The 24,428-nt window shown below is 44.9% G+C and overlaps 10 non-coding genes across 10 annotated transcripts; all 10 read right to left on the bottom strand.

The window, feature by feature from the left end:
• Positions 1-2,570: 2,570 nt before the first annotated feature.
• TRNAG-CCC (transfer RNA glycine (anticodon CCC)) lies at positions 2,571-2,642 on the bottom strand. Its single transcript has one exon. It is a non-coding gene; the product is annotated as a tRNA-Gly (tRNA).
• Positions 2,643-4,168: 1,526 nt separating this feature from the next.
• On the bottom strand, positions 4,169-4,240 carry TRNAG-CCC (transfer RNA glycine (anticodon CCC)). The gene has a single exon. It is a non-coding gene; the product is annotated as a tRNA-Gly (tRNA).
• A 4,694-nt stretch (positions 4,241-8,934) lies between these two features.
• TRNAG-CCC (transfer RNA glycine (anticodon CCC)) lies at positions 8,935-9,006 on the bottom strand. The gene has a single exon. It is a non-coding gene; the product is annotated as a tRNA-Gly (tRNA).
• Positions 9,007-10,522: 1,516 nt separating this feature from the next.
• TRNAG-CCC (transfer RNA glycine (anticodon CCC)) lies at positions 10,523-10,594 on the bottom strand. The gene has a single exon. It is a non-coding gene; the product is annotated as a tRNA-Gly (tRNA).
• A 1,526-nt stretch (positions 10,595-12,120) lies between these two features.
• On the bottom strand, positions 12,121-12,192 carry TRNAG-CCC (transfer RNA glycine (anticodon CCC)). Its single transcript has one exon. It is a non-coding gene; the product is annotated as a tRNA-Gly (tRNA).
• A 1,516-nt stretch (positions 12,193-13,708) lies between these two features.
• On the bottom strand, positions 13,709-13,780 carry TRNAG-CCC (transfer RNA glycine (anticodon CCC)). Its single transcript has one exon. It is a non-coding gene; the product is annotated as a tRNA-Gly (tRNA).
• Positions 13,781-15,295: 1,515 nt separating this feature from the next.
• On the bottom strand, positions 15,296-15,367 carry TRNAG-CCC (transfer RNA glycine (anticodon CCC)). The gene has a single exon. It is a non-coding gene; the product is annotated as a tRNA-Gly (tRNA).
• Positions 15,368-16,884: 1,517 nt separating this feature from the next.
• TRNAG-CCC (transfer RNA glycine (anticodon CCC)) lies at positions 16,885-16,956 on the bottom strand. The gene has a single exon. It is a non-coding gene; the product is annotated as a tRNA-Gly (tRNA).
• Positions 16,957-18,472: 1,516 nt separating this feature from the next.
• Positions 18,473-18,544, bottom strand: TRNAG-CCC (transfer RNA glycine (anticodon CCC)). The gene has a single exon. It is a non-coding gene; the product is annotated as a tRNA-Gly (tRNA).
• A 4,704-nt stretch (positions 18,545-23,248) lies between these two features.
• Positions 23,249-23,320, bottom strand: TRNAG-CCC (transfer RNA glycine (anticodon CCC)). Its single transcript has one exon. It is a non-coding gene; the product is annotated as a tRNA-Gly (tRNA).
• Between the last annotated feature and the right edge of the window lie 1,108 nt (positions 23,321-24,428).

Below are 24,428 nucleotides of genomic sequence, written 5' to 3'. Positions count from 1 at the left end.
AAAACAAGAAATATTATAGCAGAGGATGGTTTCGATCCATCGACCTCTGGGTTATGGGCCCAGCACGCTTCCGCTGCGCCACTCTGCTCCCTTGTAAAAGTGTTCTCTTTATGCAGAGGAGGAGCTTTCAGCGAAGTGGCGAGGGATTGGTGGGTCTCGCTCCTCATTTGCCTAAGCATGCTGCAATGTATGCTGGGTGCAGAAAATCTTCATCTTCTCGTCTCACAGTCGGTCATAACTGAAAGTGCAGACCCTCTTGGGAACTAGCAGTTTCAGGCCTTTACCAAGATAGCAGCTCTCTAACCCTCTCCTCTCTCTTTGATCCTAGCGCTAGCATGCTCAGGATTTGATTTTATCTGGGAGCCAGAGATCTACCCGGTGAGGGCGAGGCTTTTGAGCGTTTGGGAGCGTTCGGGACGTGAGGACGTTGGACAGGAAATGTTGCCATCTTGAAATATCCAACCTTCCTGCTGTCGTGAGAGGCTCTTTCCATGGACATCTGCCTCTTGGAGTCCTCTCAACTTGCTCTCTGATATAACATTTTGTGAGCTGCAGTTACATCCGATGGCTACAAGATGGCGCTGCATTCAGGTGAGAGAACAAGTGTGCACAAAATCGTTGGGGACTTTTGCCAGATTCATCGGTGGATCTTGCCTACTTTTATTCACATGCTAGATATTGCCTGGAAAGGCTTTTTAATATAGAGATGCTAGAGTTAGAATGTCTGGTCAGGGTTCAGCCCTTTCATTGTCTACCGCCCGCAACATATTTATTACCAGCACATGTGAGTGGTGACTCTGCTTTTTGGAAAATAGCATCTAATAGGACAATGAATGTAGCAGATGGGGCGATCGAGATGCCTGCCTAAGTATTTCATGTTTTTTTTTAATTTAACGTCTGATTAATCTGTTCATGATATTTCCGTTTTGTGACATGTTGCATTAAAACAAATCCTGCTTGGAGAACATATAAAAATTTGCACTGCATTGGCCAGGAATCGAACCCGGGTCAACTGCTTGGGAAGCAGCTATGCTCACCACTATACCACCAACGCCCTATGTTGTGGTTGCTCTCGGTTCTAAAGATTACAACCCCGAGTTCAATGACTATCTTGCAACAGTTTCAATGGTGCATTTGGTTTAGATACCAACATGAAAAGCAGTAGAAAGTTTCTTGTAGAGGGTAAGGAACTGGGGATGGAAACCAAGGCCAAATCTGTGCAGAAGAGAAGAAATGGAAAGCAGTAGTACAAATAGTGGAAATGAACATATTTAGGCAGCATTGGAAGCAAAGCAGCGAAGAGAAAGAGAGTGCCTTCCATGAAATGCCCAGGAGAATGATAAGAGCAGAACGAAAAGGCAAGAATGACATTCAAAGCATGCCCAGAAAAACGTGTGACGGTCCCACCAGTCATTTATGCTTATAATTGGGTATCTTTACTTTCAAAGTATGGGGTTGATCCTTTGGCGATCACTCTCTTGTATTTCAGCAGAGACAGATAGTTGAGAAGTCTTTTCTCACATAGCTAGCACAAGCCTGCGCTTTTCCTTGCTGGTAGCGTGGAAATGACAGATTGGTTCTCAGAAGAAAAAACAAGAAATATTATAGCAGAGGATGGTTTCGATCCATCGACCTCTGGATTATGGGCCCAGCACGCTTCCGCTGCGCCACTCTGCTCCCTTGTAAAAGTGTTCTCTTTATGCAGAGGAGGAGCTTTCAGCGAAGTGGCGAGGGATTGGTGGGTCTCGCTCCTCATTTGCCTAAGCATGCTGCAATGTATGCTGGGTGCAGAAAATCTTCATCTTCTCGTCTCACAGTCAGTCATAACTGAAAGTGCAGACCCTCTTGGGAACTAGCAGTTTCAGGCCTTTACCAAGATAGCAGCTCTCTAACCCTCTCCTCTCTCTTTGATCCTAGCGCTAGCATGCTCAGGATTTGATTTTAACTGGGAGCCAGAGATCTACCCGGTGAGGGCGAGGCTTTTGAGCGTTTGGGAGCGTTCGGGACGTGAGGACATTGGACAGGAAATGTTGCCATCTTGAAATATCCAACCTTCCTGCTGTCGTGAGAGGCTCTTTCCATGGACATCTGCCTCTTGGAGTCCTCTCAACTTGCTCTCTGATATAACATTTTGTGAGCTGCAGTTACATCCGATGGCTACAAGGTGGCGCTGCATTCAGGTGAGAGAACAAGTGTGCACAAAATCGTTGGGGACTTTTGCCAGATTCATCGGTGGATCTTGCCTACTTTTATTCACATGCTAGATATTGCCTAGAAATGCTTTTTAATATAGAGATGCTAGAGTTAGAATGTCTGGTCGGGGTTCAGCCCTTTCATTGTCTACCGCCCGCAACATATTTATTACCAGCACATGTGAGTGGTGACTCTGCTTTTTGGAAAATAGCATCTAATAGGACAATGAATGTAGCAGATGGGGCGATCGAGATGCCTGCCTAAGTATTTCATTTTTTTTTTAATTTAACGTCTGATTAATCTGTTCATGATATTTCCGTTTTGTGACATGTTGCATTAAAACAAATCCTGCTTGGAGAACATATAAAAATTTGCACTGCATTGGCCGGGAATCGAACCCGGGTCAACTGCTTGGGAAGCAGCTATGCTCACCACTATACCACCAACGCCCTATGATGTGGGTGCTCTCGGTTCTAAAGATTACAACCCCGAGTTCAATGACTATCTTGCACCAGTTTCAATGGTGCATTTTGTTTAGATACCAACATGAAAAGCAGTAGAAAGTTTCTTGTAGAGGGTAAGGAACTGGGGATTGAAACCAAGGCCAAATCTGTGCAGAAGAGAAGAAATGGAAAGCAGTAGTACAAATAGTGGAAATGAACATATTTAGGCAGCATTGGAAGCAAAGCAGCGAAGAGAAAGAGAGTGCCTTCCATGAAATGCCCAGGAGAATGATAAGAGCAGAACGAAAAGGCAAGAATGACATTCAAAGCATGCCCAGAAAAACGTGTGACGGTCCCACCAGTCATTTATGCTTCTAATTGGGTATCTTTACTTTCAAAGTATGGGGTTGATCCTTTGGCGATCACTCTGTTGTGTTTCAGCAGAGACAGATAGTTGAGAAGTCTTTTCTCACATAGCTAGCACAAGCCTGCGCTTTTCCTTCCTGGTAGCGTGGAAATGACAGATTGGTTCTCAGAAGAAAAAACAAGAAATATTATAGCAGAGGATGGTTTCGATCCATCGACCTCTGGGTTATGGGCCCAGCACGCTTCCGCTGCGCCACTCTGCTCCCTTGTAAAAGTGTTCTCTTTATGCAGAGGAGGAGCTTTCAGCGAAGTGGCGAGGGATTGGTGGGTCTCGCTCCTCATTTGCCTAAGCATGCTGCAATGTATGCTGGGTGCAGAAAATCTTCATCTTCTCGTCTCACAGTCAGTCATAACTGAAAGTGCAGACCCTCTTGGGAACTAGCAGTTTCAGGCCTTTACCAAGATAGCAGCTCTCTAACCCTCTCCTCTCTCTTTGATCCTAGCGCTAGCATGCTCAGGATTTGATTTTAACTGGGAGCCAGAGATCTACCCGGTGAGGGCTTGCCCGGTGTGAGGCTTTTGAGCGTTTGGGAGCGTTCGGGACGTGAGGACGTTGGACAGGAAATGTTGCCATCTTGAAATATCCAACCTTCCTGCTGTCGTGAGAGGCTCTTTCCATGGACATCTGCCTCTTGGAGTCCTCTCAACTTGCTCTCTGATATAACATTTTGTGAGCTGCAGTTACATCCGATGGCTACAAGATGGCGCTGCATTCAGGTGAGAGAACAAGTGTGCACAAAATCGTTGGGGACTTTTGCCAGATTCATCGGTGGATCTTGCCTACTTTTATTCACATGCTAGATATTGCCTAGAAAGGCTTTTTAATATAGAGATGCTAGAGTTAGAATGTCTGGTCAGGGTTCAGCCCTTTCATTGTCTACCGCCCGCAACATATTTATTACCAGCACATGTGAGTGGTGACTCTGCTTTTTGGAAAATTGCATCTAATAGGACAATGAATGTAGCAGATGGGGCGATCGAGATGCCTGCCTAATTATTTCATTTTTTTTTTATTTAACGTCTGATTAATCTGTTCATGATATTTCCGTTTTGTGACATGTTGCATTAAAACAAATCCTGCTTGGAGAACATATAAAAATTTGCACTGCATTGGCCGGGAATCGAACCCGGGTCAACTGCTTGGGAAGCAGCTATGCTCACCACTATACCACCAACGCCCTATGTTGTGGTTGCTCTCGGTTCTAAAGATTACAACCCCGAGTTCAATGACTATCTTGCAACAGTTTCAATGGTGCATTTGGTTTAGATACCAACATGAAAAGCAGTAGAAAGTTTCTTGTAGAGGGTAAGGAACTGGGGATTGAAACCAAGGCCAAATCTGTGCAGAAGAGAAGAAATGGAAAGCAGTAGTACAAATAGTGGAAATGAACATATTTAGGCAGCATTGGAAGCAAAGCAGAGAAGAGAAAGAGAGTGCCTTCCATGAAATGCCCAGGAGAATGATAAGAGCAGAACGAAAAGGCAAGAATGACATTCAAAGCATGCCCAGAAAAACGTGTGACGGTCCCACCAGTCATTTATGCTTATAATTGGGTATCTTTACTTTCAAAGTATGGGGTTGATCCTTTGGCGATCACTCTCTTGTATTTCAGCAGAGACAGATAGTTGAGAAGTCTTTTCTCACATAGCTAGCACAAGCCTGCGCTTTTCCTTGCTGGTAGCGTGGAAATGACAGATTGGTTCTCAGAAGAAAAAACAAGAAATATTATAGCAGAGGATGGTTTCGATCCATCGACCTCTGGGTTATGGGCCCAGCACGCTTCCGCTGCGCCACTCTGCTCCCTTGTAAAAGTGTTCTCTTTATGCAGAGGAGGAGCTTTCAGCGAAGTGGCGAGGGATTGGTGGGTCTCGCTCCTCATTTGCCTAAGCATGCTGCAATGTATGCTGGGTGCAGAAAATCTTCATCTTCTCGTCTCACAGTCAGTCATAACTGAAAGTGCAGACCCTCTTGGGAACTCGCAGTTTCAGGCCTTTACCAAGATAGCAGCTCTCTAACCCTCTCCTCTCTCTTTGATCCTAGCGCTAGCATGCTCAGGATTTGATTTTAACTGGGAGCCAGAGATCTACCCGGTGAGGGCGAGGCTTTTGAGCGTTTGGGAGCGTTCGGGACGTGAGGACATTGGACAGGAAATGTTGCCATCTTGAAATATCCAACCTTCCTGCTGTCGTGAGAGGCTCTTTCCATGGACATCTGCCTCTTGGAGTCCTCTCAACTTGCTCTCTGATATAACATTTTGTGAGCTGCAGTTACATCCGATGGCTACAAGGTGGCGCTGCATTCAGGTGAGAGAACAAGTGTGCACAAAATCGTTGGGGACTTTTGCCAGATTCATCGGTGGATCTTGCCTACTTTTATTCACATGCTAGATATTGCCTAGAAATGCTTTTTAATATAGAGATGCTAGAGTTAGAATGTCTGGTCGGGGTTCAGCCCTTTCATTGTCTACCGCCCGCAACATATTTATTACCAGCACATGTGAGTGGTGACTCTGCTTTTTGGAAAATAGCATCTAATAGGACAATGAATGTAGCAGATGGGGCGATCGAGATGCCTGCCTAAGTATTTCATTTTTTTTTTAATTTAACGTCTGATTAATCTGTTCATGATATTTCCGTTTTGTGACATGTTGCATTAAAACAAATCCTGCTTGGAGAACATATAAAAATTTGCACTGCATTGGCCGGGAATCGAACCCGGGTCAACTGCTTGGGAAGCAGCTATGCTCACCACTATACCACCAACTCCCTATGATGTGGGTGCTCTCGGTTCTAAAGATTACAACCCCGAGTTCAATGACTATCTTGCACCAGTTTCAATGGTGCATTTGGTTTAGATACCAACATGAAAAGCAGTAGAAAGTTTCTTGTAGAGGGTAAGGAACTGGGGATTGAAACCAAGGCCAAATCTGTGCAGAAGAGAAGAAATGGAAAGCAGTAGTGCAAATAGTGGAAATGAACATATTTAGGCAGCATTGGAAGCAAAGCAGCGAAGAGAAAGAGAGTGCCTTCCATGAAATGCCCAGGAGAATGATAAGAGCAGAACGAAAAGGCAAGAATGACATTCAAAGCATGCCCAGAAAAACGTGTGACGGTCCCACCAGTCATTTATGTTTATAATTGGGTATCTTTACTTTCAAAGTATGGGGTTGATCCTTTGGCGATCACTCTGTTGTGTTTCAGCAGAGACAGATAGTTGAGAAGTCTTTTCTCACATAGCTAGCACAAGCCTGCGCTTTTCCTTGCTGGTAGCGTGGAAATGACAGATTGGTTCACAGAAGAAAAAACAAGAAATATTATAGCAGGGGATGGTTTTGATCCATCGACCTCTGGGTTATGGGCCCAGCACGCTTCCGCTGCGCCACTCTGCTCCCTTGTAAAAGTGTTCTCTTTATGCAGAGGAGGAGCTTTCAGCGAAGTGGCGAGGGATTGGTGGGTCTCGCTCCTCATTTGCCTAAGCATGCTGCAATGTATGCTGGGTGCAGAAAATCTTCATCTTCTCGTCTCACAGTCAGTCATAACTGAAAGTGCAGACCCTCTTGGGAACTAGCAGTTTCAGGCCTTTACCAAGATAGCAGCTCTCTAACCCTCTCCTCTCTCTTTGATCCTAGCGCTAGCATGCTCAGGATTTGATTTTAACTGGGAGCCAGAGATCTACCCGGCGAGGGCGAGGCTTTTGAGCGTTTGGGAGCGTTCGGGACGTGAGGACGTTGGACAGGAAATGTTGCCATCTTGAAATATCCAACCTTTCTGCTGTCGTGAGAGGCTCTTTCCATGGACATCTGCCTCTTGGAGTCCTCTCAACTTGCTCTCTGATATAACATTTTGTGAGCTGCAGTTACATCCGATGGCTACAAGATGGCGCTGCATTCAGGTGAGAGAACAAGTGTGCACAAAATCGTTGGGGACTTTTGCCAGATTCATCGGTGGATCTTGCCTACTTTTATTCACATGCTAGATATTGCCTAGAAAGGCTTTTTAATATAGAGATGCTAGAGTTAGAATGTCTGGTCAGGGTTCAGCCCTTTCATTGTCTACCGCCCGCAACATATTTATTACCAGCACATGTGAGTGGTGACTCTGCTTTTTGGAAAATAGCATCTAATAGGACAATGAATGTAGCAGATGGGGCGATCGAGATGCCTGCCTAAGTATTTCATGTTTTTTTTTAATTTAACGTCTGATTAATCTGTTCATGATATTTCCGTTTTGTGACATGTTGCATTAAAACAAATCCTGCTTGGAGAACATATAAAAATTTGCACTGCATTGGCCAGGAATCGAACCCGGGTCAACTGCTTGGGAAGCAGCTATGCTCACCACTATACCACCAACGCCCTATGTTGTGGTTGCTTTCGGTTCTAAAGACTACAACCCCGAGTTCAATGACTATCTTGCAACAGTTTCTATGGTGCATTTGGTTTAGATACCAACATGAAAAGCAGTAGAAAGTTTCTTGTAGAGGGTAAGGAACTGGGGATTGAAACCAAGGCCAAATCTGTGCAGAAGAGAAGAAATGGAAAGCAGTAGTACAAATAGTGGAAATGAACATATTTAGGCAGCATTGGAAGCAAAGCAGCGAAGAGAAAGAGAGTGCCTTCCATGAAATGCCCAGGAGAATGATAAGAGCAGAACGAAAAGGCAAGAATGACATTCAAAGCATGCCCAGAAAAACGTGTGACGGTCCCACCAGTCATTTATGCTTATAATTGGGTATCTTTACTTTCAAAGTATGGGGTTGATCCTTTGGCGATCACTCTCTTGTATTTCAGCAGAGACAGATAGTTGAGAAGTCTTTTCTCACATAGCTAGCACAAGCCTGCGCTTTTCCTTGCTGGTAGCGTGGAAATGACAGATTGGTTCTCAGAAGAAAAAACAAGAAATATTATAGCAGAGGATGGTTTCGATCCATCGACCTCTGGGTTATGGGCCCAGCACGCTTCCGCTGCGCCACTCTGCTCCCTTGTAAAAGTGTTCTCTTTATGCAGAGGAGGAGCTTTCAGCGAAGTGGCGAGGGATTGGTGGGCCTCGCTCCTCATTTGCCTAAGCATGCTGCAATGTATGCTGGGTACAGAAAATCTTCATCTTCTCGTCTCACAGTCAGTCATAACTGAAAGTGCAGACCCTCTTGGGAACTAGCAGTTTCAGGCCTTTACCAAGATAGCAGCTCTCTAACCCTCTCCTCTCTCTTTGATCCTAGCGCTAGCATGCTCAGGATTTGATTTTAACTGGGAGCCAGAGATCTACCCGGTGAGGGCGAGGCTTTTGAGCGTTTGGGAGCGTTCGGGACGTGAGGACATTGGACAGGAAATGTTGCCATCTTGAATTATCCAACCTTCCTGCTGTCGTGAGAGGCTCTTTCCATGGACATCTGCCTCTTGGAGTCCTCTCAACTTGCTCTCTGATATAACATTTTGTGAGCTGCAGTTACATCCGATTGCTACAAGGTGGCGCTGCATTCAGGTGAGAGAACAAGTGTGCACAAAATCGTTGGGGACTTTTGCCAGATTCATCGGTGGATCTTGCCTACTTTTATTCACATGCTAGATATTGCCTAGAAATGCTTTTTAATATAGAGATGCTAGAGTTAGAATGTCTGGTCGGGGTTCAGCCCTTTCATTGTCTACCGCCCGCAACATATTTATTACCAGCACATGTGAGTGGTGACTCTGCTTTTTGGAAAATAGCATCTAATAGGACAATGAATGTAGCAGATGGGGCGATCGAGATGCCTGCCTAAGTATTTCATGTTTTTTTTTAATTTAACGTCTGATTAATCTGTTCATGATATTTCCGTTTTGTGACATGTTGCATTAAAACAAATCCTGCTTGGAGAACATATAAAAATTTGCACTGCATTGGCCGGGAATCGAACCCGGGTCAACTGCTTGGGAAGCAGCTATGCTCACCACTATACCACCAACGCCCTATGTTGTGGTTGCTCTCGGTTCTAAAGACTACAACCCCGAGTTCAATGACTATCTTGCAACAGTTTCAATGGTGCATTTGGTTTAGATACCAACATGAAAAGCAGTAGAAAGTTTCTTGTAGAGGGTAAGGAACTGGGGATTGAAACCAAGGCCAAATCTGTGCAGAAGAGAAGAAATGGAAAGCAGTAGTACAAATAGTGGAAATGAACATATTTAGGCAGCATTGGAAGCAAAGCAGCGAAGAGAAAGAGAGTGCCTTCCATGAAATGCCCAGGAGAATGATAAGAGCAGAACGAAAAGGCAAGAATGACATTCAAAGCATGCCCAGAAAAACGTGTGACGGTCCCACCAGTCATTTATGCTTATAATTGGGTATCTTTACTTTCAAAGTATGGGGTTGATCCTTTGGCGATCACTCTCTTGTATTTCAGCAGAGACAGATAGTTGAGAAGTCTTTTCTCACATAGCTAGCACAAGCCTGCGCTTTTCCTTGCTGGTAGCGTGGAAATGACAGATTGGTTCTCAGAAGAAAAAACAAGAAATATTATAGCAGAGGATGGTTTCGATCCATCGACCTCTGGGTTATGGGCCCAGCACGCTTCCGCTGCGCCACTCTGCTCCCTTGTAAAAGTGTTCTCTTTATGCAGAGGAGGAGCTTTCAGCGAAGTGGCGAGGGATTGGTGGGTCTCGCTCCTCATTTGCCTAAGCATGCTGCAATGTATGCTGGGTGAAGAAAATCTTCATCTTCTCGTCTCACAGTCAGTCATAACTGAAAGTGCAGACCCTCTTGGGAACTAGCAGTTTCAGGCCTTTACCAAGATAGCAGCTCTCTAACCCTCTCCTCTCTCTTTGATCCTAGCGCTAGCATGCTCAGGATTTGATTTTAACTGGGAGCCAGAGATCTACCCGGTGAGGGCGAGGCTTTTGAGCGTTTGGGAGCGTTCGGGACATGAGGACATTGGACAGGAAATGTTGCCATCTTGAAATATCCAACCTTCCTGCTGTCGTGAGAGGCTCTTTCCATGGACATCTGCCTCTTGGAGTCCTCTCAACTTGCTCTCTGATATAACATTTTGTGAGCTGCAGTTACATCCGATGGCTACAAGGTGGCGCTGCATTCAGGTGAGAGAACAAGTGTGCACAAAATCGTTGGGGACTTTTGCCAGATTCATCGGTGGATCTTGCCTACTTTTATTCAAATGCTAGATATTGCCTAGAAATGCTTTTTAATATAGAGATGCTAGAGTTAGAATGTCTGGTCGGGGTTCAGCCCTTTCATTGTCTACCGCCCGCAACATATTTATTACCAGCACATGTGAGTGGTGACTCTGCTTTTTGGAAAATAGCATCTAATAGGACAATGAATGTAGCAGATGGGGCGATCGAGATGCCTGCCTAAGTATTTCATTTTTTTTTTAATTTAACGTCTGATTAATCTGTTCATGATATTTCCGTTTTGTGACATGTTGCATTAAAACAAATCCTGCTTGGAGAACATATAAAAATTTGCACTGCATTGGCCGGGAATCGAACCCGGGTCAACTGCTTGGGAAGCAGCTATGCTCACCACTATACCACCAACGCCCTATGATGTGGGTGCTCTCGGTTCTAAAGATTACAACCCCGAGTTCAATGACTATCTTGCACCAGTTTCAATGGTGCATTTGGTTTAGATACCAACATGAAAAACAGTAGAAAGTTTCTTGTAGAGGGTAAGGAACTGGGGATTGAAACCAAGGCCAAATCTGTGCAGAAGAGAAGAAATGGAAAGCAGTAGTACAAATAGTGGAAATGAACATATTTAGGCAGCATTGGAAGCAAAGCAGCGAAGAGAAAGAGAGTGCCTTCCATGAAATGCCCAGGAGAATGATAAGAGCAGAACGAAAAGGCAAGAATGACATTCAAAGCATGCCCAGAAAAACGTGTGACGGTCCCACCAGTCATTTATGCTTATAATTGGGTATCTTTACTTTCAAAGTATGGGGTTGATCCTTTGGCGATCACTCTGTTGTGTTTCAGCAGAGACAGATAGTTGAGAAGTCTTTTCTCACATAGCTAGCACAAGCCTGCGCTTTTCCTTGCTGGTAGCGTGGAAATGACAGATTGGTTCTCAGAAGAAAAAACAAGAAATATTATAGCAGAGGATGGTTTCGATCCATCGACCTCTGGGTTATGGGCCCAGCACGCTTCCGCTGCGCCACTCTGCTCCCTTGTAAAAGTGTTCTCTTTATGCAGAGGAGGAGCTTTCAGCGAAGTGGCGAGGGATTGGTGGGTCTCGCTCCTCATTTGCCTAAGCATGCTGCAATGTATGCTGGGTGCAGAAAATCTTCATCTTCTCGTCTCACAGTCAGTCATAACTGAAAGTGCAGACCCTCTTGGGAACTAGCAGTTTCAGGCCTTTACCAAGATAGCAGCTCTCTAACCCTCTCCTCTCTCTTTGATCCTAGCGCTAGCATGCTCAGGATTTGATTTTAACTGGGAGCCAGAGATCTACCCGGTGAGGGCTTGCCCGGTGTGAGGCTTTTGAGCGTTTGGGAGCGTTCGGGACGTGAGGACGTTGGACAGGAAATGTTGCCATCTTGAAATATCCAACCTTCCTGCTGTCGTGAGAGGCTCTTTCCATGGACATCTGCCTCTTGGAGTCCTCTCAACTTGCTCTCTGATATAACATTTTGTGAGCTGCAGTTACATCCGATGGCTACAAGATGGCGCTGCATTCAGGTGAGAGAACAAGTGTGCACAAAATCGTTGGGGACTTTTGCCAGATTCATCGGTGGATCTTGCCTACTTTTATTCACATGCTAGATATTGCCTAGAAAGGCTTTTTAATATAGAGATGCTAGAGTTAGAATGTCTGGTCAGGGTTCAGCCCTTTCATTGTCTACCGCCCGCAACATATTTATTACCAGCACATGTGAGTGGTGACTCTGCTTTTTGGAAAATAGCATCTAATAGGACAATGAATGTAGCAGATGGGGCGATCGAGATGCCTGCCTAAGTATTTCATTTTTTTTTTATTTAACGTCTGATTAATCTGTTCATGATATTTCCGTTTTGTGACATGTTGCATTAAAACAAATCCTGCTTGGAGAACATATAAAAATTTGCACTGCATTGGCCGGGAATCGAACCCAGGTCAACTGCTTGGGAAGCAGCTATGCTCACCACTATACCACCAACGCCCTATGTTGTGGTTGCTCTCGGTTCTAAAGATTACAACCCCGAGTTCAATGACTATCTTGCAACAGTTTCAATGGTGCATTTGGTTTAGATACCAACATGAAAAGCAGTAGAAAGTTTCTTGTAGAGGGTAAGGAACTGGGGATTGAAACCAAGGCCAAATCTGTGCAGAAGAGAAGAAATGGAAAGCAGTAGTACAAATAGTGGAAATGAACATATTTAGGCAGCATTGGAAGCAAAGCAGCGAAGAGAAAGAGAGTGCCTTCCATGAAATGCCCAGGAGAATGATAAGAGCAGAACGAAAAGGCAAGAATGACATTCAAAGCATGCCCAGAAAAACGTGTGACGGTCCCACCAGTCATTTATGCTTATAATTGGGTATCTTTACTTTCAAAGTATGGGGTTGATCCTTTGGCGATCACTCTCTTGTATTTCAGCAGAGACAGATAGTTGAGAAGTCTTTTCTCACATAGCTAGCACAAGCCTGCGCTTTTCCTTGCTGGTAGCGTGGAAATGACAGATTGGTTCTCAGAAGAAAAAACAAGAAATATTATAGCAGAGGATGGTTTCGATCCATCGACCTCTGGGTTATGGGCCCAGCACGCTTCCGCTGCGCCACTCTGCTCCCTTGTAAAAGTGTTCTCTTTATGCAGAGGAGGAGCTTTCAGCGAAGTGGCGAGGGATTGGTGGGTCTCGCTCCTCATTTGCCTAAGCATGCTGCAATGTATGCTGGGTGCAGAAAATCTTCATCTTCTCGTCTCACAGTCAGTCATAACTGAAAGTGCAGACCCTCTTGGGAACTAGCAGTTTCAGGCCTTTACCAAGATAGCAGCTCTCTAACCCTCTCCTCTCTCTTTGATCCTAGCGCTAGCATGCTCAGGATTTGATTTTAACTGGGAGCCAGAGATCTACCCGGTGAGGGCGAGGCTTTTGAGCGTTTGGGAGCGTTTGGGACGTGAGGACATTGGACAGGAAATGTTGCCATCTTGAAATATCCAACCTTCCTGCTGTCGTGAGAGGCTCTTTCCATGGACATCTGCCTCTTGGAGTCCTCTCAACTTGCTCTCTGATATAACATTTTGTGAGCTGCAGTTACATCCGATGGCTACAAGGTGGCGCTGCATTCAGGTGAGAGAACAAGTGTGCACAAAATCGTTGGGGACTTTTGCCAGATTCATCGGTGGATCTTGCCTACTTTTATTCAAATGCTAGATATTGCCTAGAAAGGCTTTTTAATATAGAGATGCTAGAGTTAGAATGTCTGGTCAGGGTTCAGCCCTTTCATTGTCTACCGCCCGCAACATATTTATTACCAGCACATGTGAGTGGTGACTCTGCTTTTTGGAAAATAGCATCTAATAGGACAATGAATGTAGCAGATGGGGCGATCGAGATGCCTGCCTAAGTATTTCATTTTTTTTTTTATTTAACGTCTGATTAATCTGTTCATGATATTTCCGTTTTGTGACATGTTGCATTAAAACAAATCCTGCTTGGAGAACATATAAAAATTTGTACTGCATTGGCCGGGAATCGAACCCGGGTCAACTGCTTGGGAAGCAGCTATGCTCACCACTATACCACCAACGCCCTATGATGTGGTTGCTCTCGGTTCTAAAGATTACAACCCCGAGTTCAATGACTATCTTGCACCAGTTTCAATGGTGCATTTGGTTAGATACCAACATGAAAAACAGTAGAAAGTTTCTTGTAGAGGGTAAGGAACTGGGGATTGAAACCAAGGCCAAATCTGTGCAGAAGAGAAGAAATGGAAAGCAGTAGTACAAATAGTGGAAATGAACATATTTAGGCAGCATTGGAAGCAAAGCAGCGAAGAGAAAGAGAGTGCCTTCCATGAAATGCCCAGGAGAATGATAAGAGCAGAACGAAAAGGCAAGAATGACATTCAAAGCATGCCCAGAAAAACGTGTGACGGTCCCACCAGTCATTTATGCTTATAATTGGGTATCTTTACTTTCAAAGTATGGGGTTGATCCTTTGGCGATCACTCTGTTGTGTTTCAGCAGAGACAGATAGTTGAGAAGTCTTTTCTCACATAGCTAGCACAAGCCTGCGCTTTTCCTTGCTGGTAGCGTGGAAATGACAGATTGGTTCTCAGAAATAAAAACAAGAAATATTATAGCAGAGGATGGTTTCGATCCATCGACCTCTGGGTTATGGGCCCAGCACGCTTCCGCTGCGCCACTCTGCTCCCTTGTAAAAGTGTTCTCTTTATGCAGAGGAGGAGCTTTCAGCGAAGTGGCGAGGGATTGGTGGGTCTCGCTCCTCATTTGCCTAAGCATGCTGCAATGTATGCTGGGTGCAGAAAATCTTCATCTTCTCGTCTCACAGTCAGTCATAACTGAAAGTGCAGACCCTCTTGGGAACTAGCAGTTTCAGGCCTTTACCAAGATAGCAGCTCTCTAACCCTCTCCTCTCTCTTTGATCCTAGCGCTAGCATGCTCAGGATTTGATTTTAACTGGGAGCCAGAGATCTACCTGGTGAGGGCGAGGCTTTTGAGCGTTTGGGAGCGTTTGGGACGTGAGGACATTGGACAGGAAATGTTGCCATCTTGAAATATCCAACCTTCCTGCTGTCGTGAGAGGCTCTTTCCATGGACATCTGCCTCTTGGAGTCCTCTCAACTTGCTCTCTGATATAACATTTTGTGAGCTGCAGTTACATCCGATGGCTACAAGGTGGCGCTGCATTCAGGTGAGAGAACAAGTGTGCACAAAATCGTTGGGGACTTTTGCCAGATTCATCGGTGGATCTTGCCTACTTTTATTCACATGCTAGATATTGCCTAGAAAGGCTTTTTAATATAGAGATGCTAGAGTTAGAATGTCTGGTCAGGGTTCAGCCCTTTCATTGTCTACCGCCCGCAACATATTTATTACCAGCACATGTGAGTGGTGACTCTGCTTTTTGGAAAATAGCATCTAATAGGACAATGAATGTAGCAGATGGGGCGATCGAGATGCCTGCCTAAGTATTTCATTTTTTTTTTAATTTAACGTCTGATTAATCTGTTCATGATATTTCCGTTTTGTGACATGTTGCATTAAAACAAATCCTGCTTGGAGAACATATAAAAATTTGCACTGCATTGGCCGGGAATCGAACCCGGGTCAACTGCTTGGGAAGCAGCTATGCTCACCACTATACCACCAACGCCCTATGTTGTGGTTGCTCTCGGTTCTAAAGATTACAACCCCGAGTTCAATGACTATCTTGCACCAGTTTCAATGGTGCATTTGGTTTAGATACCAACATGAAAAGCAGTAGAAAGTTTCTTGTAGAGGGTAAGGAACTGGGGATTGAAACCAAGGCCAAATCTGTGCAGAAGAGAAGAAATGGAAAGCAGTAGTACAAATAGTGGAAATGAACATATTTAGGCAGCATTGGAAGCAAAGCAGCGAAGAGAAAGAGAGTGCCTTCCATGAAATGCCCAGGAGAATGATAAGAGCAGAACGAAAAGGCAAGAATGACATTCAAAGCATGCCCAGAAAAACGTGTGACGGTCCCACCAGTCATTTATGCTTATAATTGGGTATCTTTACTTTCAAAGTATGGGGTTGATCCTTTGGCGATCACTCTGTTGTGTTTCAGCAGAGACAGATAGTTGAGAAGTCTTTTCTCACATAGCTAGCACAAGCCTGCGCTTTTCCTTGCTGGTAGCGTGGAAATGACAGATTGGTTCTCAGAAGAAAAAACAAGAAATATTATAGCAGAGGATGGTTTCGATCCATCGACCTCTGGGTTATGGGCCCAGCACGCTTCCGCTGCGCCACTCTGCTCCCTTGTAAAAGTGTTCTCTTTATGCAGAGGAGGAGCTTTCAGCGAAGTGGCGAGGGATTGGTGGGTCTCGCTCCTCATTTGCCTAAGCATGCTGCAATGTATGCTGGGTGCAGAAAATCTTCATCTTCTCGTCTCACAGTCAGTCATAACTGAAAGTGCAGACCCTCTTGGGAACTAGCAGTTTCAGGCCTTTACCAAGATAGCAGCTCTCTAACCCTCTCCTCTTTCTTTGATCCTAGCGCTAGCATGCTCAGGATTTAATTTTAACTGGGAGCCAGAGATCTACCCGGTGAGGGCGAGGCTTTTGAGCGTTTGGGAGCGTTCGGGACGTGAGGACGTTGGACAGGAAATGTTGCCATCTTGAAATATCCAACCTTCCTGCTGTCGTGAGAGGCTCTTTCCATGGACATCTGCCTCTTGGAGTCCTCTCAACTTGCTCTCTGATATAACATTTTGTGAGCTGCAGTTACATCCGATGGCTACAAGATGGCGCTGCATTCAGGTGAGAGAACAAGTGTGCACAAAATCGTTGGGGACTTTTGCCAGATTCATCGGTGGATCTTGCCTACTTTTATTCACATGCTAGATATTGCCTAGAAAGGCTTTTTAATATAGAGATGCTAGAGTTAGAATGTCTGGTCGGGGTTCAGCCCTTTCATTGTCTACCGCCCGCAACATATTTATTACCAGCACATGTGAGTGGTGACTCTGCTTTTTGGAAAATAGCATCTAATAGGACAATGAATGTAGCAGATGGGGCGATCGAGATGCCTGCCTAAGTATTTCATGTTTTTTTTTAATTTAACGTCTGATTAATCTGTTCATGATATTTCCGTTTTGTGACATGTTGCATTAAAACAAATCCTGCTTGGAGAACATATAAAAATTTGCACTGCATTGGCCGGGAATCGAACCCGGGTCAACTGCTTGGGAAGCAGCTATGCTCACCACTATACCACCAACGCCCTATGTTGTGGTTGCTCTCGGTTCTAAAGATTACAACCCCGAGTTCAATGACTATCTTGCACCAGTTTCAATGGTGCATTTGGTTTAGATACCAACATGAAAAGCAGTAGAAAGTTTCTTGTAGAGGGTAAGGAACTGGGGATTGAAACCAAGGCCAAATCTGTGCAGAAGAGAAGAAATGGAAAGCAGTAGTACAAATAGTGGAAATGAACATATTTAGGCAGCATTGGAAGCAAAGCAGCGAAGAGAAAGAGAGTGCCTTCCATGAAATGCCCAGGAGAATGATAAGAGCAGAACGAAAAGGCAAGAATGACATTCAAAGCATGCCCAGAAAAACGTGTGACGGTCCCACCAGTCATTTATGCTTATAATTGGGTATCTTTACTTTCAAAGTATGGGGTTGATCCTTTGGCGATCACTCTGTTGTGTTTCAGCAGAGACAGATAGTTGAGAAGTCTTTTCTCACATAGCTAGCACAAGCCTGCGCTTTTCCTTGCTGGTAGCGTGGAAATGACAGATTGGTTCTCAGAAATAAAAACAAGAAATATTATAGCAGAGGATGGTTTCGATCCATCGACCTCTGGGTTATGGGCCCAGCACGCTTCCGCTGCGCCACTCTGCTCCCTTGTAAAAGTGTTCTCTTTATGCAGAGGAGGAGCTTTCAGCGAAGTGGCGAGGGATTGGTGGGTCTCGCTCCTCATTTGCCTAAGCATGCTGCAATGTATGCTGGGTGCAGAAAATCTTCATCTTCTCGTCTCACAGTCAGTCATAACTGAAAGTGCAGACCCTCTTGGGAACTAGCAGTTTCAGGCCTTTACCAAGATAGCAGCTCTCTAACCCTCTCCTCTCTCTTTGATCCTAGCGCTAGCATGCTCAGGATTTGATTTTAACTGGGAGCCAGAGATCTACCTGGTGAGGGCGAGGCTTTTGAGCGTTTGGGAGCGTTTGGGACGTGAGGACATTGGACAGGAAATGTTGCCATCTTGAAATATCCAACCTTCCTGCTGTCGTGAGAGGCTCTTTCCATGGACATCTGCCTCTTGGAGTCCTCTCAACTTGCTCTCTGATATAACATTTTGTGAGCTGCAGTTACATCCGATGGCTACAAGGTGGCGCTGCATTCAGGTGAGAGAACAAGTGTGCACAAAATCGTTGGGGACTTTTGCCAGATTCATCGGTGGATCTTGCCTACTTTTATTCACATGCTAGATATTGCCTAGAAAGGCTTTTTAATATAGAGATGCTAGAGTTAGAATGTCTGGTCAGGGTTCAGCCCTTTCATTGTCTACCGCCCGCAACATATTTATTACCAGCACATGTGAGTGGTGACTCTGCTTTTTGGAAAATAGCATCTAATAGGACAATGAATGTAGCAGATGGGGCGATCGAGATGCCTGCCTAAGTATTTCATTTTTTTTTTAATTTAACGTCTGATTAATCTGTTCATGATATTTCCGTTTTGTGACATGTTGCATTAAAACAAATCCTGCTTGGAGAACATATAAAAATTTGCACTGCATTGGCCGGGAATCGAACCCGGGTCAACTGCTTGGGAAGCAGCTATGCTCACCACTATACCACCAACGCCCTATGTTGTGGTTGCTCTCGGTTCTAAAGATTACAACCCCGAGTTCAATGACTATCTTGCACCAGTTTCAATGGTGCATTTGGTTTAGATACCAACATGAAAAGCAGTAGAAAGTTTCTTGTAGAGGGTAAGGAACTGGGGATTGAAACCAAGGCCAAATCTGTGCAGAAGAGAAGAAATGGAAAGCAGTAGTACAAATAGTGGAAATGAACATATTTAGGCAGCATTGGAAGCAAAGCAGCGAAGAGAAAGAGAGTGCCTTCCATGAAATGCCCAGGAGAATGATAAGAGCAGAACGAAAAGGCAAGAATGACATTCAAAGCATGCCCAGAAAAACGTGTGACGGTCCCACCAGTCATTTATGCTTATAATTGGGTATCTTTACTTTCAAAGTATGGGGTTGATCCTTTGGCGATCACTCTGTTGTGTTTCAGCAGAGACAGATAGTTGAGAAGTCTTTTCTCACATAGCTAGCACAAGCCTGCGCTTTTCCTTGCTGGTAGCGTGGAAATGACAGATTGGTTCTCAGAAGAAAAAACAAGAAATATTATAGCAGAGGATGGTTTCGATCCATCGACCTCTGGGTTATGGGCCCAGCACGCTTCCGCTGCGCCACTCTGCTCCCTTGTAAAAGTGTTCTCTTTATGCAGAGGAGGAGCTTTCAGCGAAGTGGCGAGGGATTGGTGGGTCTCGCTCCTCATTTGCCTAAGCATGCTGCAATGTATGCTGGGTGCAGAAAATCTTCATCTTCTCGTCTCACAGTCAGTCATAACTGAAAGTGCAGACCCTCTTGGGAACTAGCAGTTTCAGGCCTTTACCAAGATAGCAGCTCTCTAACCCTCTCCTCTCTCTTTGATCCTAGCGCTAGCATGCTCAGGATTTAATTTTAACTGGGAGCCAGAGATCTACCCGGTGAGGGCGAGGCTTTTGAGCGTTTGGGAGCGTTCGGGACGTGAGGACGTTGGACAGGAAATGTTGCCATCTTGAAATATCCAACCTTCCTGCTGTCGTGAGAGGCTCTTTCCATGGACATCTGCCTCTTGGAGTCCTCTCAACTTGCTCTCTGATATAACATTTTGTGAGCTGCAGTTACATCCGATGGCTACAAGATGGCGCTGCATTCAGGTGAGAGAACAAGTGTGCACAAAATCGTTGGGGACTTTTGCCAGATTCATCGGTGGATCTTGCCTACTTTTATTCACATGCTAGATATTGCCTAGAAAGGCTTTTTAATATAGAGATGCTAGAGTTAGAATGTCTGGTCGGGGTTCAGCCCTTTCATTGTCTACCGCCCGCAACATATTTATTACCAGCACATGTGAGTGGTGACTCTGCTTTTTGGAAAATAGCATCTAATAGGACAATGAATGTAGCAGATGGGGCGATCGAGATGCCTGCCTAAGTATTTCATGTTTTTTTTTAATTTAACGTCTGATTAATCTGTTCATGATATTTCCGTTTTGTGACATGTTGCATTAAAACAAATCCTGCTTGGAGAACATATAAAAATTTGCACTGCATTGGCTGGGAATCGAACCCGGGTCAACTGCTTGGGAAGCAGCTATGCTCACCACTATACCACCAACGCCCTATGTTGTGGTTGCTCTCGGTTCTAAAGATTACAACCCCGAGTTCAATGACTATCTTGCAACAGTTTCAATGGTGCATTTGGTTTAGATACCAACATGAAAAGCAGTAGAAAGTTTCTTGTAGAGGGTAAGGAACTGGGGATTGAAACCAAGGCCAAATCTGTGCAGAAGAGAAGAAATGGAAAGCAGTAGTACAAATAGTGGAAATGAACATATTTAGGCAGCATTGGAAGCAAAGCAGCGAAGAGAAAGAGAGTGCCTTCCATGAAATGCCCAGGAGAATGATAAGAGCAGAACGAAAAGGCAAGAATGACATTCAAAGCATGCCCAGAAAAACGTGTGACGGTCCCACCAGTCATTTATGCTTATAATTGGGTATCTTTACTTTCAAAGTATGGGGTTGATCCTTTGGCGATCACTCTCTTGTATTTCAGCAGAGACAGATAGTTGAGAAGTCTTTTCTCACATAGCTAGCACAAGCCTGCGCTTTTCCTTGCTGGTAGCGTGGAAATGACAGATTGGTTCTCAGAAGAAAAAACAAGAAATATTATAGCAGAGGATGGTTTCGATCAATCGACCTCTGGGTTATGGGCCCAGCACGCTTCCGCTGCGCCACTCTGCTCCCTTGTAAAAGTGTTCTCTTTATGCAGAGGAGGAGCTTTCAGCGAAGTGGCGAGGGATTGGTGGGTCTCGCTCCTCATTTGCCTAAGCATGCTGCAATGTATGCTGGGTGCAGAAAATCTTCATCTTCTCGTCTCACAGTCAGTCATAACTGAAAGTGCAGACCCTCTTGGGAACTAGCAGTTTCAGGCCTTTACCAAGATAGCAGCTCTCTAACCCTCTCCTCTCTCTTTGATCCTAGCGCTAGCATGCTCAGGATTTGATTTTAACTGGGAGCCAGAGATCTACCCGGTGAGGGCGAGGCTTTTGAGCGTTTGGGAGCGTTCGGGACGTGAGGACATTGGACAGGAAATGTTGCCATCTTGAAATATCCAACCTTCCTGCTGTCGTGAGAGGCTCTTTCCATGGACATCTGCCTCTTGGAGTCCTCTCAACTTGCTCTCTGATATAACATTTTGTGAGCTGCAGTTACATCCGATGGCTACAAGGTGGCGCTGCATTCAGGTGAGAGAACAAGTGTGCACAAAATCGTTGGGGACTTTTGCCAGATTCATCGGTGGATCTTGCCTACTTTTATTCACATGCTAGATATTGCCTAGAAATGCTTTTTAATATAGAGATGCTAGAGTTAGAATGTCTGGTCGGGGTTCAGCCCTTTCATTGTCTACCGCCCGCAACATATTTATTACCAGCACATGTGAGTGGTGACTCTGCTTTTTGGAAAATAGCATCTAATAGGACAATGAATGTAGCAGATGGGGCGATCGAGATGCCTGCCTAAGTATTTCATTTTTTTTTTTATTTAACGTCTGATTAATCTGTTCATGATATTTCCGTTTTGTGACATGTTGCATTAAAACAAATCCTGCTTGGAGAACATATAATAATTTGCACTGCATTGGCCGGGAATCGAACCCAGGTCAACTGTTTGGGAAGCAGCTATGCTCACCACTATACCACCAACGCCCTATGAAGTGGGTGCTCTCGGTTCTAAAGATTACAACCCCGAGTTCAATGACTATCTTGCACCAGTTTCAATGGTGCATTTGGTTTAGATACCAACATGAAAAGCAGTAGAAAGTTTCTTGTAGAGGGTAAGGAACTGGGGATTGAAACCAAGGCCAAATCTGTGCAGAAGAGAAGAAATGGAAAGCAGTAGTACAAATAGTGGAAATGAACATATTTAGGCAGCATTGGAAGCAAAGCAGCGAAGAGAAAGAGAGTGCCTTCCATGAAATGCCCAGGAGAATGATAAGAGCAGAACGAAAAGGCAAGAATGACATTCAAAGCATGCCCAGAAAAACGTGTGACGGTCCCACCAGTCATTTATGCTTATAATTGGGTATCTTTACTTTCAAAGTATGGGGTTGATCCTTTGGCGATCACTCTGTTGTGTTTCAGCAGAGACAGATAGTTGAGAAGTCTTTTCTCACATAGCTAGCACAAGCCTGCGCTTTTCCTTGCTGGTAGCGTGGAAATGACAGATTGGTTCTCAGAAGAAAAAAAAAGAAATATTATAGCAGAGGATGGTTTCGATCCATCGACCTCTGGGTTATGGGCCCAGCACGCTTCCGCTGCGCCACTCTGCTCCCTTGTGAAAGTGTTCTCTTTATGCAGAGGAGGAGCTTTCAGCGAAGTGGCGAGGGATTGGTGGGTCTCGCTCCTCATTTGCCTAAGCATGCTGCAATGTATGCTGGGTGCAGAAAATCTTCATCTTCTCGTCTCACAGTCAGTCATAACTGAAAGTGCAGACCCTCTTGGGAACTAGCAGTTTCAGGCCTTTACCAAGATAGCAGCTCTCTAACCCTCTCCTCTCTCTTTGATCCTAGCGCTAGCATGCTCAGGATTTGATTTTAACTGGGAGCCAGAGATCTACCCGGTGAGGGCTTGCCCGGTGTGAGGCTTTTGAGCGTTTGGGAGCGTTCGGGACGTGAGGACGTTGGACAGGAAATGTTGCCATCTTGAAATATCCAACCTTCCTGCTGTCGTGAGAGGCTCTTTCCATGGACATCTGCCTCTTGGAGTCCTCTCAACTTGCTCTCTGATATAACATTTTGTGAGCTGCAGTTACATCCGATGGCTACAAGATGGCGCTGCATTCAGGTGAGAGAACAAGTGTGCACAAAATCGTTGGGGACTTTTGCCAGATTCATCGGTGGATCTTGCCTACTTTTATTCACATGCTAGATATTGCCTAGAAAGGCTTTTTAATATAAAGATGCTAGAGTTAGAATGTCTGGTCAGGGTTCAGCCCTTTCATTGTCTACCGCCCGCAACATATTTATTACCAGCACATGTGAGTGGTGACTCTGCTTTTTGGAAAATAGCATCTAATAGGACAATGAATGTAGCAGATGGGGCGATCGAGATGCCTGCCTAAGTATTTCATTTTTTTTTTTATTTAACGTCTGATTAATCTGTTCATGATATTTCCGTTTTGTGACATGTTGCATTAAAACAAATCCTGCTTGGAGAACATATAAAAATTTGCACTGCATTGGCCGGGAATCGAACCCGGGTCAACTGCTTGGGAAGCAGCTATGCTCACCACTATACCACCAACGCCCTATGATGTGGGTGCTCTCGGTTCTAAAGATTACAACCCCGAGTTCAATGACTATTTTGCACCAGTTTCAATGGTGCATTTGGTTTAGATACCAACATGAAAAGCAGTAGAAAGTTTCTTGTAGAGGGTAAGGAACTGGGGATTGAAACCAAGGCCAAATCTGTGCAGAAGAGAAGAAATGGAAAGCAGTAGTACAAATAGTGGAAATGAACATATTTAGGCAGCATTGGAAGCAAAGCAGCGAAGAGAAAGAGAGTGCCTTCCATGAAATGCCCAGGAGAATGATAAGAGCAGAACGAAAAGGCAAGAATGACATTCAAAGCATGCCCAGAAAAACGTGTGACGGTCCCACCAGTCATTTATGCTTATAATTGGGTATCTTTACTTTCAAAGTATGGGGTTGATCCTTTGGCGATCACTCTGTTGTGTTTCAGCAGAGACAGATAGTTGAGAAGTCTTTTCTCACATAGCTAGCACAAGCCTGCGCTTTTCCTTGCTGGTAGCGTGGAAATGACAGATTGGTTCTCAGAAGAAAAAACAAGAAATATTATAGCAGAGGATGGTTTCGATCCATCGACCTCTGGGTTATGGGCCCAGCACGCTTCCGCTGCGCCACTCTGCTCCCTTGTAAAAGTGTTCTCTTTATGCAGAGGAGGAGCTTTCAGCGAAGTGGCGAGGGATTGGTGGGTCTCGCTCCTCATTTGCCTAAGCATGCTGCAATGTATGCTGGGTGCAGAAAATCTTCATCTTCTCGTCTCACAGTCAGTCATAACTGAAAGTGCAGACCCTCTTGGGAACTAGCAGTTTCAGGCCTTTACCAAGATAGCAGCTCTCTAACCCTCTCCTCTCTCTTTGATCCTAGCGCTAGCATGCTCAGGATTTGATTTTAACTAGGAGCCAGAGATCTACCCGGTGAGGGCTTGCCCGGTGTGAGGCTTTTGAGCGTTTGGGAGCGTTCGGGACGTGAGGACGTTGGACAGGAAATGTTGCCATCTTGAAATATCCAACCTTCCTGCTGTCGTGAGAGGCTCTTTCCATGGACATCTGCCTCTTGGAGTCCTCTCAACTTGCTCTCTGATATAACATTTTGTGAGCTGCAGTTACATC

This window comes from Triturus cristatus, chromosome 11 (genome assembly GCF_964204655.1).
Source record: "Triturus cristatus chromosome 11, aTriCri1.1, whole genome shotgun sequence".
Taxonomy (NCBI): Eukaryota; Metazoa; Chordata; class Amphibia; order Caudata; family Salamandridae; genus Triturus; species Triturus cristatus.
The sequence above is the reverse complement of the archived record's forward strand: the minus strand, read 5'-3'. Positions and strand labels throughout refer to the sequence as shown.